The following is an 18,289-nucleotide window of genomic DNA, read 5'->3' as shown; positions in this document are numbered from 1 at the left end:
AATCTTCACTGCAGCGTCCCATTTCTTCCTAGCCTTTATTACATCATTATTATTATGACACAAGTCATTGTTTTATGTATGTATTTAATTTTTCTTTGTTGCTCTCTTTTTCACTAGAATATAAGACCCATAAAGCAGGGCCCATGTCTGCATGTTGACAGTTGTATGCTTTCATAAATGAAAAAAATATTGAATGAGTGAATGGGTATGTGATTACTTACATTTGACAGGAACAATAGCTCCAGGATCATAATGAAAAACATACCTCAACATACCCACATCTTCATGAAGTGGTAGGATCTCAGAGAAGTGGGGTACTCTAAATCTTGAGACCTAGATTTCCTCTCCCCTGCCTGCACCCCTTAATCCTGCCCCACCAGAACTCTCAGGAACTCGCAGTGAGAAGTATTTTTTACATGGATGAAATGTATTGTCCCTGGATATGCGTACGTGACTAGTGTTGATTGATCACTTCACACAGTGGGCCTGAGAATGGTTGTTCCTTCAGTCTTTGCCAACATGATCTGTTTCATGGACAGCATATTTTGATTGTCTGAAAAGAGATCAAGAGCTAGACATTTATTTCCTTTTGGTTCCATTGAAGCAGAGGAACTCCTTTGTGTCACGGCGACTGTGTTCTCATCTCATGACGTTGTACGTTCTGTGGTCAGAATGACTGGGGTCACTGGAAAGAAATCCAAAATTCAGAGCAATTGTCTGTGTGAACTGAAATGCTCAGCTAACACATCTTAAACAGCTACAATAGCCATTGTGCAGATTTAACTTTTAACCAGTTATCTTCAGCAACATCCTTTTGAAGTCTCTTCTTGTACCTTGATCACTTGACTGCACAGATCAGTTTTTTCAACAGTGACCGAGATGTAGGAGAAAGTGACTTGAGATTAAGAATGATCATGATGGTGGTGGTGTTGATATTGGTGGTGATGGTGGTGATGGTTGATGGTTGTTGTTGGTGGTGGTGGTGATGGTGTTGATGATGATACCTGACACTTGTGGATAAGCTGGCAATTTACAAAGCACTTTTAATATTGGCCCCTGCCTCTCATCTCACTTGTACCATGTCCCTGAAAGGTAGGCAGGTGCCATGCTCTACTATGACTGAGGGGTTCACCTCAAATCTGGGGTTTCCATTTCAACACTCTGCCCTGCTTAACTCCGAATAACATGGGTTTTTCCATAATTGCTGATTTTTGTGGCCAGCAGCTTGAAAACTTAAATAGTTCTTGGTCCATCTGGGCCATTTTTGACTTAGCCACTGCTCATTTGATGGCCACAAACCACCCTGCTCTGCTGCCTAATTTATTTGCTCCTTCATGTCATTTTTCAGTGTGTTCAGTTTTTCTTTTTTATTAGATTCACTTGAAGGAAACCAAAAAATAGTGCCTCATTACACCCTCTAACTTACTACATTCACCGGAACCATACTGTAATGAATATGCCCAAACTAGCAAACAACTGATGATAGAAACCTACCCCTGGATTTCACATATGCTTGCATTTTCTCTTCTTCATTTCTAAGACCTTCTTTTTGTTAATGCTATTACATCATATAAACTTAAATTAATGTGGAAAGATCCAGAATATATTGCCACATTAGTGAACATCTCCATAGTTTATTCCGGAATCTGAGTAATTTAAAATCAGTCTCACATCAGCAGTCTTTAAAATACACCATATGCCTTGTGTTTGATTTATGTTTTGGATAGAAAGTTTGTACATCTGCATTTGGCAGGCTAGCACTAGCTACTATTAATCTTTCTAGAAAGCATATAAATATATTTGTTTCTGCCATACGTTAGTTATTTGAACAGGGGCCAACATTTTAGTCATCACTCCTGTATGGTGAGGGTGTCAACGAGAAGGTTTGGTGAAGCCACAAAGGCAGCTTCTAGGTTAAATGAGAAAGTTAATGGCCACTTCACGGATTCTTTCTAATGAGTCTCATTTCTGCCAAACTCCTAGTAAAGCAGATTGATAAACTCATGATTCTTGTGAGTCTTAGGGATTGAAATCTTGAGGATGAGGCTTTCTGTGCTTTAAACAACTGGCCTTTTCTACTTTGGGACAGAAGTAGCTACATTTGTATTTGTTTTCATTCTTAATCTCCTGAGCTCATTTTTGAGGTCTCTTCTTGTCAAGATCGGGTACCTTTTGATTTTGGTATTTTTTTGTCTTCCCTCCTCCACCCTAAGCTGGAAATCAAGCAGAGGTTGGAATATCATTTGTGGATTTCTGGGACTGGACAGTTTCCTGGATCTGGTGTGGAATTGCTGGGGGTGTTCATCCACATCCCCTGGCAGCTGGGACCCTTACCGATTTGTTTACAAGTATCTTCTCTGTAAATAGGTCCTTGTCTCCTGGTCCATCAGTCACACTCTTCATGGGCACAGCCTTCTTCCTAGGCCTGGCTCCCCATCTTCCTAAGGCACTTACCTTCCTCCTTCGCCCTCTGCTGTGCAGTCAGGAGAATGCTCTTTACTTATCTTACCTTTATGTAGTATTTGCATTCAGATAGCCTGTTGCCTGACACCAGTGTGAATCTAGAGACTTTTTTTAGGTGTGTGGAAAATTATGCTAGAAGGAGATTGCTGGTTTTTTTTTTTAAGAATATCGTGGGTTTTGGGGCACCTGGTTGGCTCAGTTGGTAGAGGATCTGACTCGATCTCAGGGTCCTGAGTTCCAGCCCCATGTTGGGAGTGGAGCCTACTTTGAAAAAAAGTAGTGGGTTGTTTTTTTTTAAAGTTTATTTATTTATTTATTTAGAGAGAGAGTGTGTGTGTGTGTGTGTGCATGTGCACAGGGGACGGGAGAGAAGGGGAAAGAGAGAGAGAATCCCAAGCAGGCTCCATGCTGTCAGCACAGAGCTCACCGGTGGGGCTCGAACTCATGAACCATGAGATCATGACCTGAACTGAAACCAAGAGTTGGAGGCTTAACCATCTGAGCCACCTAGGTGCCCTTAGTGGGTTTTTTAATTTACAAGAGATCATTTGTCTTGTAAAAGTTGGTTTTTGGTTTCTTTTCTTTTTTCTTTTTTCTTTTTTCTTTTCTTTTCTTTTCTTTTCTTTCTTTCTTTTCTTTTTTTTTTTTTTTTTTTTGCATTTTTAAGAAAAGGGTATTGTATATAACATGGCTACCTGCGCACCTTTGTGTATTTTGTATATTTGGCTAATTCACACCGGTTAGCAAGTGGGACATTCTTTAAGATGTAATATTGGTTTGAGTCGGAATACTCTGTTTCACGAGATTTGGCAATACTTTATGAAAGTGGAGAATGTGTGTCTTGCTTTTGAGAGAAAGTGTGTATCGAAAGGACAGCTGACCTGGGCGCCAGGAGCCCCTCTCTGCTTCCACCTGCCCTCTTACTTCTCTACACCTCTGACCACGTTACCACTCCTGCCCTGAGACTCAGCGCTCAGTTCAACAAAATGGATGTTTTGAACCAGTCCTCTTCCGAGTGATGCTTTTTGGCCTACTACCTTAATGCACAAAATGATGTCCTTGATGTGTTAAAAGCCAAAATTCAACTGAGTAAATTTTAAAGATTGTAACTGGCTTTTCTCAGTGATTCCTGAGAGCACCCCATCGAGCAAAAGAAAGGAGCTCTGGGAAGCTCTACAGGATAGAAGGCTTTTACATGCAGAAAAGAGTAGGATGCGGTGTTAAACTAGCACAAAGCAGATCGGTTGTGGTAGGATCACCTTCCCTTAGGGGAAGGCCAGCCTCTACCAGGCCGGTGACCTCACCAATGCTAACCAGGTAATTCCAAATGGTATGGTGTAAGATTTTATTCCTGGGAGAGGCTGAAACTGTAAGTAAATATTAAGTCTCAGTTTGGTGATCCAGGGCTCAGCATAAGTGACTCAATTTGGGGCCTATTGTGTCATTTTTTAACAATTACCCACTTTTGATCAGACTCTCAGCCTGAGAGATGCGACTAAAGTTTTAAGGAATTACCACCACTCCTAGCTGCTGCTCTAGAGTTCTCAGATTTTGTTAATCTTCTGTGATGGTACTCACAGGTCATGACATCTTTTTGCTAAATCTCTGTGTGGTATTCACAGCTCACAACTCCAGATTCACAACTTTAAAAAAATGTTTTGTTTTTTTTTTGAGAGGTGGGTGCAGGGAAGGGGCAGCGAGAGGGAGGGAGAGAATCCCAACCAGGCTCCACACTGTCCCTGCAGAGCTTAACGCGGGGATCCATCTCCAGAAGTGTGAGATCATGACCTGAGCCAAAATCAAGAGTTGGACGCTTAACCAGCTGAGCCACCGGGTGCCCCCAGGTTCACATTTTTTAAGTTGGTCATTCTCTTTGTTTGCCTTCTGACCTTCTGTCCTTGGGGGATCATGGGCTTGCTGGTGAGCAGCTGCAAACGTGCATTTAAAGCTTTTGAGAGAATATAATTCACCAGGGAAACCATTATGATTATTATAGACAGTATAATTAGCAATGTCTGGAATGTATTTCACAATCAAGTTCCCCAAGACCCATAGCAGTCAGAATCAAGTAAGTCAAAGAAAGACCCCATTGTGAGGGAGTCACCTTTTTTAGGCCAACTGGCTGGTTCGGTGATCTTCCGTAGCTGAATTTCAGCTAACCCAGAAGTGTTCCTCCAGTCACAGAAAGGGATGTCGGCCACAGCACAGACACCTCCTTGCTCAGCTAAAAGCTAATCAGAGGCTGTTCTCTTACCAAGAACAGCTTTGGCCAGAGTCTGGGAATTTTTGCTAGGCAGTTGTTGCTTTAGCAGCAGGTTCTGAAATTATCTTCAAGAGTTACGGAGAGGGTCCTGCTCATAGCCTCAGGGCATTTACTTCTACCTGGGGGAGCCTGGTCTTCCAAAGGAGGCTGATTTTGAATCATGAATGCCTAACTGGTAATTCCTATATTCTTGCTTTTCACAAGCTGTTTGTTACATACATAGAGGAAAGATCCCAAGATTCTACAGCCAGATGATGCAGGTTTAAAGCCTAGCTCCCACCTCTATATGCTTTGTGACCTTACACAAATCACCTGAGAAAATGGGAATAATGAGACTTATTTTGCATGTGCATGTGCTTGATAAAGATAAAATAAGATACCATGTGTGCTCATTGCTTGCTGGCACACAAGTAATCACAGTAAATCAGTGGTGTTTTACTGATATTACCTAGTATCAGAAGCAACTGGGTAGTGCTGTTTTTTTGTTTTTTTTTTTTTTAAAACAGGGTGTGGGGGCACCTGGGTGGCTGAGTGGTTTAAGCATCTGACTTTGGCTCAGGTCCTGATCTCATGGTTCATGAGTTCGAGCCCCACATCGGGTTGTCTGTTGTCCACGCAGAACTCACTTCGGATCCTCTGTCCTCCTCTCCCTCTGCCCCTCACCTGCACTCTCTCTCTCTCTCTCATAAATAAATAAGCAAACAAACACTAAAAAAAAAAAAAGGCCCTACCCAGACATACAGTATATTAATCACAGTGCATGACCTCTAGGCATCTTGTATTTTTGTAGAAGTTCCACAGGCAATTCTCATGGACAACCAGAACTGCAACCATGGACCTTTCCAGGTTTTTTTTTTTTAATATTTATTTATTTGGGGGAGAGTGTAAGCAGGGGAGGGGCAGAGAGAATGGGACAGAGGATCTGAAGCAGAAGCTCTGTTCTGAAAGCAGTGAGCTTGATGCGGGGCTTGAACTCAGAAACTATGATATCACGACCTGAGGTGAAGTCAGATGCTCAACCGACTGAGCCACCCAGGTGCCCCTGGACCCAGTTTTAATTCTCTGACATTTAACTTGGAGGAAAATCAGGTTATAACACTAAATAGTTACTTTCATTTCTTTTTTTGTTGTTGTTTTAATAAAGTTTATTTATTTTGAGAGAGAGAGATCATGAGCAGGAGAGGGTCAGACAGAGAGAAAGAGAATATCCCAAGCAGGCTCCATACTGTTAGCATGGACCCCGACATGGGGCTGAACTCACAAACCCTGAGATCATGACCTGAGCCGAAACCAAGAATCAGACACTTCACCGACTGAGCCACCCAGGTGCCCCACAGATACCTTCATTTCTGAATAATATTCTTCTTCTAAAGTCTATAAGCAACAGATTGTTTGGTCTTCCCGAAGGTCCGTCTCCTACAGCCTCATAATCGCACCTCATACCTTTAGAAGCATGATAAAGAGACCTTAACAGCCAGAAATTGGCTATTGAAATTGGGGTGGTTATGGTACTGATCATGTTCCTGCTCTCACTGATTGAGCACTTACGTGCGCCCAACCTGTTACCATGGTACAGGCAGTTCATAGATATACCCGTGAATAAAACCTCGTGCACCCCATTGCTGTGACTACCCTGGAACTGCCATCACTTTGCATTGTGATTTTGAGTTAGGGTTCTCTGGGAAATGAAGGCAGGGATTGTTAGCGCCTACACTAGGAAAAAAAATGAAAAAATTGCTTTTGTTTTCGGTGTTGAAACTCCACAGCTAAATTTGCTTCCTGTAAAGCAAAGGGGAAATTTCTGGTTTGGTTGGAAAAGTATGTATAAGACTCCTCCTTGCTTAAATGACTTGTAATAAAACAGTAAATACTTCCAACGTGTGCCAGGCATAGTTGGCTCTAAACATTTTATATAGCATAATTTAAAAGAGCTCCATGAGTTAAGTAAAATCTTGGCTCCATTTAAGAGAAGATGCTGAGGCTCAGGACAGGGATTTACCAAGAATCACACAGCTGGTTAATGGCAAAGCCAGGATTTAAACCTGGAAGTTTTGGTCCTAAAGACTGGGCTCTTAACCACTAGGCTAAGCAGCATCTTGGTTTATAGATGCGTAACTTCAATACCATAAGTATTGAGGGGAATATCTTATGTATAAAGTAATGAATAAGGTCTGAAGTCCATGGGCAAATTGATGCCACTTAATTTTCATCAAAATTTACAGATGATATTTAGTTCATTAAATCATTGATCCATATAGGAAAAGTATTATCTAATCTCATCATCTAAGCACATCATCAACATTGTGTGTGTTTTTTTTTTCCTTCTGAAGCGATGCACAACCATCATAATTAGAACCGCAGTGAGCTGTGCACCAGAGTTAAACCCGGGTGATCAGGTGTCTCTCTTCTCTTTGCCCTCTGGTCCTGGGCCTGAGTATGAATTGCAAATTGCACCGCTTCAGTGTTTGACAGCCAGAATCTCTCACATTGAGCTGCAGGACCTCCAAAAGAGGAATTTGGGTTGGTTGCAGAGTGATATCCTAATAGTGCTGGAGTTCTGTGTGTTCACATCAGCAAATCCGGTCATTCTCATCCCTCCCAGGATGCCCAGCTCCATCTACCTCCTGCTTCTTCCCTGGCCTCTGCCATCCATCATACGGCACCTAGCCTTGCAGTGGCCTTGCAGCCCATCCCAGGGCTTCCTACAGCCTATGCTCCTACTAGAGAAATGTAAAGTCAACTGAATCACGTCACTCCTCTTGTCCAAATGACTTCTCATCATCCAGGTTCAGCTCCAAGGTCCTGTGCCAAAGCTGTAGCCCTTACCCATCCCTCTGTCTGACTGTTTCTTCTCCAAGGGAGCCACAGGGCTCTCTCCCTCACATCCTTCAGGCTTCTGCTCTGAGGTTCTTTCCTCCAAGAAGCCTGCTCTGACCTCCCCATGGAAAATTACAGCACACCTCCAGCACCACTTTTCTGCTCAGTGCTGCTCGCTCACGGAACTCACACTTACTTATGACCTCCATGAGAGCAGGGACTTGGACTTGGTCACTACTTCGTCCCTGCCAGCTGAGATCATGCCTGGCACATTGTGGGTGTTCAGAAAGTGATATATGTTAAGTGAAAAGTGTGAATTAACATCAGGCCCTTTGGTTTTGTAAACACTAATCCTCAAGAGAACTCTCTGAGGTGAGCACTGTATTTTTTTAATTTTATAAGAATTTTTAAAAAAACTTTTAATGTTTATTTATTTTTGAGAGAGAGAGAGACAGAGTACAAGCAGGGGAGGGGCAGAGAGAAAAGGAAACACAGAATCCGAAGCAGGCTCCAGGCTCTAAGCTGTCAGCACAGGTCCCGATGGGAGGCTCGAACTCACAAACCACAAGATCATGACCTGAGCTGAGGTCAGACACTTAATGACTAAGCTACACAGGCACCGCATAATTTTATAAGAATCTTTAAAGTTTTTTATTTTAATTCCAGTTAATATATATTGTTATATTAGTTTTAGATGTATAATAATTCCCATCACCCATTTCACCTGTGCCCCCATCAAACATCAGTTTGTTCTCTCTAATTAAGTGTTTGTTTCTTAATTTGTCTTTCTTTTCTTTCTTTTTCCCTTTGTTCATCTTAAATTCTACCTGTGAGTGAAATCATATGGTATTTGTCTTTCTCTGACTCTATTGTCTCATTTAGCATTATACTCTTTAGTTCCATCCACATCATTGCAAATGGCAAGACTTCATTCTTTTTTGTGACTGAATAATATTCGTGTGCGTGTGTGTGTGTGTGTGTGTGTGTATGTGTGTGTGTTTGTATCACTTCTTTATCCATTCATCAATCAGTGGACCCTTGGGTACTTCCATATCTTGCCTATTGTAAATATTGCTGCTATAAACATATGGGTCTCTATATTTCTTTGAATTAGTGTTTTTATATTCTTTGGGTAAATACTCAGTAGTGTGATTGTTGTATTAAAAGGTAGATCAATTTTTACCTTTTGGAGGACCCTCCATACTGTGTTTGATGGTGGCTGCGCCAGTTTGCTTTCCTGCCAATGGTGTAAGAGGGTTCCTTTTTTTCCACATCTTTGTCAACACTTGTTGTTTTTTTTGTGTTGTTGATTTTAGCCATTCTGACAGGTGTGAGATGATATCTCTTTGTAGTTTTAATTTGCATTTCCTTGATGATGAATGATGTTAAAGATCTTTTCACGTGTATGTTAGCCATCTGTACGTCTTCTTTGGTGAAATGCCTGTTCATGTCTTCTGCCCATTTTTAATTTGATTATTTGTTGCTTGAGTGTCGAGTTTATAAGTTCTTTATGGATTTTGGATACTAACCCTTTATCACATACGTCATTTGCAGATATCTTTTCCATTCTCTAGCTTGCCTTTTAGTTTTTTTGATTATTTCCTTTGCTGTACAGAAGCTTTTTATTTTGATGTAGTCCCAGTAGTTTTTGTTTTTGATTCCGTTGCCTCAGGAGACATGTCTAGAAAAAAACTTGCTATGGCTGATGTCAAAGAAGTTACTGCCTATGCTCTTATATAGGATTTTTTTATGGTTGCAGGTCTCACACTTAGGTCTTTCATCTACTTTCAATTTATTTTTGTGTATGGTGTGAGAAAGTGGTCTAGTTTCATTCTTTTGCATGATGCTGTCCAGTCTTCCCAACACAATTTGTTGAAGAGACTGTCTTTTCCCCACTGGATATTCCTTCCTGCTTTGTCAAAGATTACTTGACCACATGGTGGTAGGTTCATTTCTAGGTTTTCTATTCTGTTCCTTTGATTTATATGTCTGTTTTTGTGCCAGTGCCATACTGTCTTAATCACTGTAACTTTGCAGTTTGGCTTGAATTCCAGAATTGTGATGCCTCCAGCCTTACTTATCTTCTTCAGTATTGCTTTGACTATTTGGGGTCTTCTGTGGTTCCATACAAGTATTGTTCTAGTTTTGTGAAAAATGCTGTTGGTATTTTGATAGGGATTACAATAAACGTGTAAATTGCTCTGGATAGTATAGATATTTTCACACTATTTGTTCTCCTAATCCATGAACATGGAATATCTTTCCATGTCTTTGTGTCATCTTTGATTTCTTTCGTCATTGTTTTATAAGTTTTCAGAGTTCGAGTCTTTCGCCTCTTTGTTAGGTTTATTCCTGGGAATCTTACTATTTTTGGTGCTATTGTAAATGACATTATTAATTTCTCTTTCTGCCGCCTCATTATTAGTGCATAGAAATGCAACAGATTTTTGTTGATTGGTTTTGTATCCTATAACTTTACTGAATTCATTTGTCAGTTCTAGCTGTTTTTACATGGAGTCTTTTGGATTTTGTATAGATAGCATAATGTTATCAGCAAATAGTGAAAGTTTTACTTCATTACTGATTTGGATGCCTTTTATTTCTTTTTGTTGCCTTGAACACTGTATTATTACAGGTAAGACGACAGGCAGTGGGAAAATGACCAGCTCAAAACCACACAGCAAAAAGGCGACCGGGCCTGAGGCCCAACCCAGGTCTGTTTGCCTACAAAGCTCTCTGTCACAGGTTGCTCTAGATCACAAGGAAATGCATTGATGGGCATGTCCCTAGGCCAAGATACTGGAAAACCATGTCACTGAATCATAGGGGTCCAGTTAGGCGTATTCTTCAGCATCCAGTTCTGTAGTTACTAGCCACATGTGGCTGTTTAATTAAAAGTAAATACAGTGTCACATTCAGTTCTTCAGTCCAGGTGGCCACATTTCAAGAGCTCAGCCACATGTGTAGTTACCGAACATTTTTATCTTCCCATTTTTATCCTCACAAAACGTGTAATGGTGACACTCTAGAGGCTTTGATTATTTTGCCCTCCAAAGGGGATGTTCGATAGGCTTTATTTTACCTCTTGTCTTATTGTTACCCTGTGAATGGAAGGAAAAACTATGGAATTGAAGGAAACTTCATGGGGGATGGATATCTTTTGTACCGATAATAACAGGTCGTATTTATTAAATCCTTCCCATGGGTAGGTACCTGTCTAAGCTCTTTGCATGTGTTAGCTGGATGTTAAGGAATCATCAGGAATTGGGATTCAGAGAACAAGTATTAGCACCTGGGGCTGTCTGCTCTGCCCCAATGAGACAGCCTCATCAAGATTTAATAGGAATTACAGAGCCTCCACCTAGCCAACAAGTGTCTCCTCTTTGAATACTGGCCTGACATTGTTGAAGGAGTTTAATTTAAATTATTTTATTATGCAAAGTATCCTTAATCCAAAAAGGGGAAGAAACTGTAAAACACAGGAAAATTCACCTGACACTCTCACTCTATGTTAAAAAAAATATATAACCTGCCACATAGCTATCAGCAACTTAAGAGTTTGCAGAACTGTTTAAAAAGGGAAGATGTTGGGGCGCCTGGGTGGCTCAGTCAGCTAAGTGTCCAACTCTTGGTTTTGGCTCAGGTCATGATCTCAGGGTTCATGGGTTGGAGCCCCTCAGCGTTGATAGTTCAGAGCCTGCTGGGGTTCTCCCTTTCCCTCTCTGCCGCTTCCCCACTTGAGCTGTCTCTGTCTCTCTCAAAATAAATAAGTAAACTTAAAAAAATCTATAAACAAATAAATAAAAGGGAAGGCGTTGACATCTCCTTTGCGTAGTTGATTCGGTAACTCAAAGTAATTGATGGTCCCCCCTTACCTACCTTGCTTAGTTTTTTCTCATAGTTTTGGAAGCCGAGTCCTCTTGTCAGATCCAGCATGCTGCCTCATATCTTCCTAGCTGTTAAACGTTGTTCATGTTAAAATTAGCAAACTTCCTAGCGCTTCCACAGTGCAAAACAGGAGGACATTCGCATTTGCTAGCAAGGAGCCTTCTGGTCTTTATTACTAAAGCAGTTTTAAGTTGCTATTTTGGTTTATTGCCATGGTTTAAAGTTATCAAGGATTTTAGTTGAGACTTCTTTATAGAACATTAGGTCACATTCATATTCGAGGTAACATAGCAAGAGATGAGAAAAATATAAAAGTAGAACGGAGGCCAGGGTGCCTGGGTGGCTCAGTTGGTTAGGCATCCGACTTTGGCTTGGGTCGTGATCTCACAGTTCGTGAGTTCAAGCCCCATGTTGGGCTCTGTGCTGATAGCTCAGAGCCTGGAGCCTGGTTCGGATTCTGTGTCTCCCTCTCTCTCTCTGCCTCTCCCCTGCTCGTGCTTTGTCTCTGTCTCTCAAAAATGAATAAATGTTAAAAAATTTTTTTAAAAAAGTAGAACGGAGGCCAGGGTGGCTGATGGAAGGTGAACAAGGGGCGTGGGGATGGCCTTTGGACTGCAGACCGGGACGAGGAGTTCAAATTTCATTTTCAGTGTGAGGACCAGTGTCAATGAAGCAGGGAAGGGACGAGATCTCACGGAAGGTTTTTGACAGTCCCTTTGCATACGTGTAAAGAAAGTATTCTAGAAGCACGGGTGGGGAGAGGGAGACCTCTCAGGGCCAGTGCACTGGTTTGATAAGGGTATTGGCAGCTTGGACCAGAGTGTGACACCAGTGGTGACAGAGGGAGCAGAGGATTTAGGAGGATTCAGGAGCACCAACAGGACTTGATGGGGAGCAGCGGCATAGAGTTCCGCAGACTTCTTCTGTAAAGGGCCATATGGTAAATATTGTAGCTTCATGGCCCATACGGTCCTGCCACTCTATTCTGTCCTTTTGTAGCAGATGACACGTAAGCAAATGGATTGTGTGTGTTCCAAGAAAACAGTATTTGGTCCACTAGGCTATCATCTCCTGACCTCTCCTGAAGAAGGCGGGGAAAGGGGAGGAGCCAAAAAATGTCCCCTGCGTTTTGGCCTCGGTACTTGGATAGATGGAGGGGCCATTTGCTAGGATTTGGCTTCTGAAGTAAGAGTGGGTAGGCCTTGAACTCTGGAATCCAGGGCTCCTTCTCAGTCATATTAAGCGTGAAGTACCCATGTGACATCCAAGTGAGCAGAAGCATAGGCAGTTTTCTGGGATCTGCGGTTCAGTAGGGGCAGAGTCAGGGCAGAAGAGATCCGTTTATGAGCCATTTGTCATATCCATGAGTGTGCCACGGAGTGTGAGCTGTGTGCGGCTGCTTTTCTTTTCTATGGAATTTCATAGTTCTAATCGTATTGTGACAAGCTGCTTCCGAGCTGAATCATTCCTGCTCTTAAGCAAGAATTGAGCACATCCTTTGTGTACAGCTCTAAGATAAGGAGAGAGAACACAGGGACCTCGCAACATAAGTACGGAGACAAGACTCACGCTTGAATTTTACCAGCAGTGATATGTAGTCTGAATCTGTCACAGATGTGGGTAACAGGTGACCCAGGCAGGAGGAGGGGTGACAACAGAGCCTTTTTGCATGACCTGAGTCTAGAGCACTGTCTCTACCTCAGCATTTTTAACATTTTGGGCCAGATAATTGTCGTTGCCAGGGTCCATCCTGGGCCTTGCAGGATGTGTGACATCTCTGGTCTCCACCCAGTAAGGTGCCAATCACATACCTGCCTCCACACCCCACCCCTCCCCCCGAATTGTGACAACAAGATATGTCTCTAGATGTTGACAAATGACCCCTTGGGGGCAAATTTGCCCTGTATGAGAACTATCAGACTAGAGCTTGGAGGTATGAAAAGCGTTTGGAGTTGCAGACTGGGAGTCCACGGGCAGTATTCGGCCTGACCCACTCATGTATTTTTCAGTAGTCTCTTAAAATTTTTAAAACTCTGAATGCATTTAGTTGGTACCACCAATTCCAGCTTGCCAGAGTCCTCCCAGTTTCCCCTCGCCTTCCATCTGGCCTGGCACACTCTTGCCCGAGCCTGCCCGTTGCCCCACAGGCAGCCGAGTTTGAGACCCAAACACAACGTGTGGAAGGGCACGCTTGGAGGCGCACAGACTTGCTGTGGACACATTTCCTAGGAAATTTCCTAGGAATTTCCTTTTTCATCACCATCTCGAAATTCTAGGAACCGGTTACCTTTCTTTCCTTTTTATTTATACTTTTTGTTCCAACAAAAGAAATAAGGTATCTTCAGACATTTTTACCTTTGGCGTTAATTCTCCTACTATCTGACTTTGGTTCCATGTGAAAATTAACTTATGAGTTACCACCTCCTTGGGACAGTCTCTCCCATATGAAAAGTCTCAGCTGTGAGAGATGTTATTATAGCTTCTCCCTTCTCTGATAATAGCTTTGCGACCTTACTGCATCGAGTTTCTCTTTATTGCAAGAGGTGTCTTCCTAGCCTCTGTGCTAAGCATTTTTCAGTTCTGAACATTTCCAAAACTGTTATCTGAGGCAGAGTTTACTCTGTGTAATATTTTCTTCACCTTCCTTCATTTCCCTCAAATTAAATCACACATTCTTTACCACCATCTGGAGTTAAGTAGTTGACATGGTTTTTATTGAATCTGTCTTTGCATTGCCACCTGCAGTTTTGAAAACATACCCCAGCATATCCTTTGCCTGGTATTTCCCCCGTTTGTATCCCTGCTCCGATATTAATCACGTCCCCTGTTTGTGAACATAATCCTGTTTGGTTCAGACATCTCAGTAGAATCTTAATGTAATGTCTTTGAAAATAGCATTGGGTCCTTAGGAATATTGTGTTTCCACTGGCAACTTGGAACACGCCTTTGTTTGTGCCAAGGTGTTACCTGGGTTTATTTCATACTTCTGTTCTTTTTTTTTTTTTTTTTTTTTTTTTAATTTTTATTTTTGAGAAAGAGCATGAGCAAGGTTGGGGGGGCGGGTGCAGAGAGAGAGAGTGGGAGACCCAGAATCCGAAGCAGGCTCCGGGCTCTGAGCACAGAACCCAGTGCGGGGCTTGAACCCATGAACTGGGAGATCATGACCTGACTGAAGTCGGACGCTTAGCCGACTGAGCCACCCAGGCGCCCCGTATACCCCTGTTCTTATTTTGTCTCTAATGTTCTCAACGTTTTTTGTTTCTCGCCATATGCAGTACATGCTCCTCATTCTCGCTCGTCCAGGGGACTTCAGCAGTGTGCTAATCTCTCATTACAGATTAATGACGTGCAAGTGCACATTTAAAATAAAAGTGGTTCATCACAACCTCCCCATTTTCTCACGGTTAATTCTTTTTCTGGAAATCTCATTTCTTATATTACCTTTGCCATGAAGAATTCTAAAATACCGTCTTTACGATTTTAACACTTGAGGCACCGGTATTCGAAAGATCCTTTGGCACTGTGCTGTAGAGTAGCAGTTACAATAGCCCCATCACCCACCAGTTGTAAGACTGCCTCATCGAGGGAATCTGTCTCTGTCCCTTGTGTCGGCTACCACCTCACCTCATTCGGCAACCTGAGGTGGTTTGGTTTTTTTTTTTTTTTTTTTTTTTTGGCAGTTGGTTATGTTCAAGGGCTCTGGCATGCCGCCTTCATCTAAAAAGCTATGTTTTAAAAAGGCTTTTGCATCATTGCATAAACACTAATCAGGTTTTTTTTTTAATCATTTGGAGATAATTGGAATTAGGTCAGTGCTCCCTTAGATAGATATGAATGTTGTTTCTAATTTTAAAAATGTTCTCTGTGATTACTTTTGCTATAGACACCATGTACCCAAGTGGGGAATGATTGCATTAAAAAATCACAGAACTGCCCATTGATTAATGGGATTCTTTGTAGGTTTCCCCCCTGCTGAGCAACTTCCACTTAGACTTGGCTGTTGAAGAAGGAAGAAATAGTTTTACAATCACAGAATTTCTCCAGCTGTGCACTGTTGACATCATGGAGTGGATCATTCTTTCCTGTACATCATAGGCATCTTGGCAGCATCCTCAGTCTGTACCCACTCGGATGCCGGAAGCACCTTTTCCTCCTCTCCCATGGTAACTTCCAACAGTGTCTTCAGAATTGGTCCGTGTCCCTTGAGGAGCAGCATCAACTTTTTGGGGGGAAAGTACTGTTTTGGGCACCCATCTTGCTTTTGCTATTGGAAATGCTCTGCTCTATTTTTTTTTTCCAAGTGCAGGTGAAATCAGTTTATGGATTACTTATGGTTGAACTTAGATGGAAAGAATTTCAACACAAGAATTCCCCATTTCCTCTCCATCATTGCTTCTACTCAGCAAAGGAAGTAGCAGCTTGGCCAGTTGTCACAGTGGCCTTCTGTCCTCCTCTCTGCCACCAGCTAGCAGTGTACCCCAGGCCAGCCATGGGCACTGTCCCTGGGCCTCTGCATTGTCATCCAAAATATGGGTGCAGCTGAACCCTCCTCAGTACTGTAGTGAGGATGGAAGAAGAGGAGGGCTTCTGGTATTTGCAGTGTGGCCCTGTCCTGATGGAGGGTTTGCTTGTCCTTCACATTAGACAGGACCTACGAGAAAGGAGGTAGAGGAGATATGCTCAGGTGGTCCTGCTTCTCAGCATTTGTGGCCTAATTTTCTGGGACTGAGAAAAGGTAAAGGAAGGCAAAACAGAGGAGCCTCAAAGGAAAAAGTAGCCGGGGCTATGTTCCTTCCGATCTGTGATGACATGGTTCTCAGTAAACGGTGAGACGAGACAGAAACAGTGGAATCAGGACAGAACAGTAATAGTCAACGAAGTTTTTCCAAGATCTCCCCTTTAGAGATCATATCCTTCCTGGGTTTCTTCCTGCTGAAATACACTTGCTAAACTACCTGCTGAAACTACCTGCTAAATGGTAGTTTATCGTTCCTTGTCCCCCTTGTTAACGATCTTAGTTTGCAAAATGAGGAATGGGCACATTGTGGTCATTTGCTCAAATCTGCTATATGAAAATTCGGTGGTTCGTGAAATCTCAAATCTAGGCATCACTGATGCAGAGAAGGAGGCCTTCAGAAGTTTGGGAAGACAGGAAAGGAGGGAGGAGGCTCTGAAGTAATGTGTGTGCGTGGGCGGGGGGGGGGGGGTGGTTCCAGAATCCAAACCAGAGGAAAGGCAGTGGGAACGTTCCCCTTCTCTGACCATGACTTTTGCGGCCTCTTACTTTAGGGAAAGGCTAACTTTGGGTTCAAGGCCAGCGATAGGTTCACCACTCTCCTATAGGTTACCTCTCACAAAACGACCTTTATCAGTCAGACTCTTTAATGAATTCTTTTTTCCTGAGAATGTTAACTCCAACAGCAAGAGAAAACTTGGGTGAGCTGTGCACACCGCACCCCACAATATCCATGGCTGGTTTCTTGTATGTAGAAAGCACTCTCAGAAGCTCCAGGACCGCTTTAAAAATTCCATTTCCATTGTGTTTGCTTGCATTAAGTTGTTCATCTGACTTGACTCTAAGCCTGATTAGAACCTCGTTTACCGAGAAAAAAGCAGCAGGAACCAGCCAAAATCAGACAGGAGAGGAAGCAAAGAATCCTGGTATTTGATCCTCCACAGTGAGAAATCTGTTAAGCGTCTTCCTCTCTGAAAATACTTGCTGGGTGAGCATGTGTTTCATTTCCAGTATGAATTTCTCTTACCCTTCCCTGCCATAAATGCAAAGTACTCCTTCAAGGAAGTGCCCTGGGATACATCTCGTTCCCAGATAAAATATTTCATTAAATAGCCTTGCAATTCTTGAATTTTCCCTGCATCTTAAATGTACTTGACCTATAAAAATTATTTCTAACTGAGATTCCTCCTGAGTGGGACCGTGTGCGTATTGGGCGGTGGGGGTGTGTGGGGTATGCTTCTGTCTTGAAGCCAATGCAGTTGGCGAAATGACTTTTGGCTCACTGAAATCTAAGAGTTGAAGAACGCCTCAGTTTCCGCCGCATCCACTAGCTATATGGGGCAGCAAGTCCTTAGAAAATGACAAAGTCAAGCAAACAGCTTTTCTTCTTCGTAGTTCACATAATCACGGAGTCCAATTCAGATATTGTTTCAGCAAGAGGATTTTAAAGACATCTAATATCTCCATGGGAGATGAATGGGGCTGCTCCTCACATGTCCTCTGCTCTTTGGAAGAACCTGACCCTTCAGTAAATGGCTCTTTAGGTCTGACTTCCAGATGCTTTGAATAATGTAGTGCTGTAGGACTCCCAAGTCGGATCACCTTGCCGTTGTTAACTAGGACCTGTGTTTTCTAAAGCTAATATGGTTTCCTAAATTTAAGAGATTGAAATAAAGTTTGATACGGTGCCGGGTGGCTTCAGTCACAATTAAGCAGTTCGATGATAAAGTTAATTGAAATGACCAAATGAAAAGACACCCTTACAGAGCAAATGGGAAAATTTGCCTCCAATTTTGCAAAAGTACCTTGTGACTGAAAAGCGATTGTCACACCAGTAAGACTGTTAAAACCGCTCAAGAGATTCATACATTTAAGCTGGAAAAGACCTGAAATATTCTTTTTCATCAGTGTTTGTTTGCCTTTTGTGACGAAGGCTAAGTCATTGGGAATCTTTGAACTCAGTGTCGGCATAAAAGTTGCTTTTCTAAGGAAAGGTGTGAAGGGTATCCTTCACTTAAGAATTACTTCGACTCTGGAAGAGTCCCTGAGAACACATCCATTTGCTGGAGCCGAGAGCTGCGGGGTTTGGGGTTTCTTTGTGAGTCTTCGTTAAATCTGAGACC

General features: G+C 42.4%; 1 protein-coding gene across 9 annotated transcripts in view; it reads left to right on the top strand.

The window, feature by feature from the left end:
* MAGI1 (membrane associated guanylate kinase, WW and PDZ domain containing 1) overlaps positions 1-18,289 on the top strand; it is a 629,340-nt gene that overhangs the window by 555,070 nt on the left and 55,981 nt on the right. The gene's annotated exons all lie outside the window — the stretch shown is intronic.

The sequence above is a fragment of the Panthera tigris genome, chromosome A2 (genome assembly GCF_018350195.1).
Source record: "Panthera tigris isolate Pti1 chromosome A2, P.tigris_Pti1_mat1.1, whole genome shotgun sequence".
Classification (NCBI taxonomy): domain Eukaryota; kingdom Metazoa; phylum Chordata; class Mammalia; order Carnivora; family Felidae; genus Panthera; species Panthera tigris.
The sequence above is the reverse complement of the archived record's forward strand: the minus strand, read 5'-3'. Positions and strand labels throughout refer to the sequence as shown.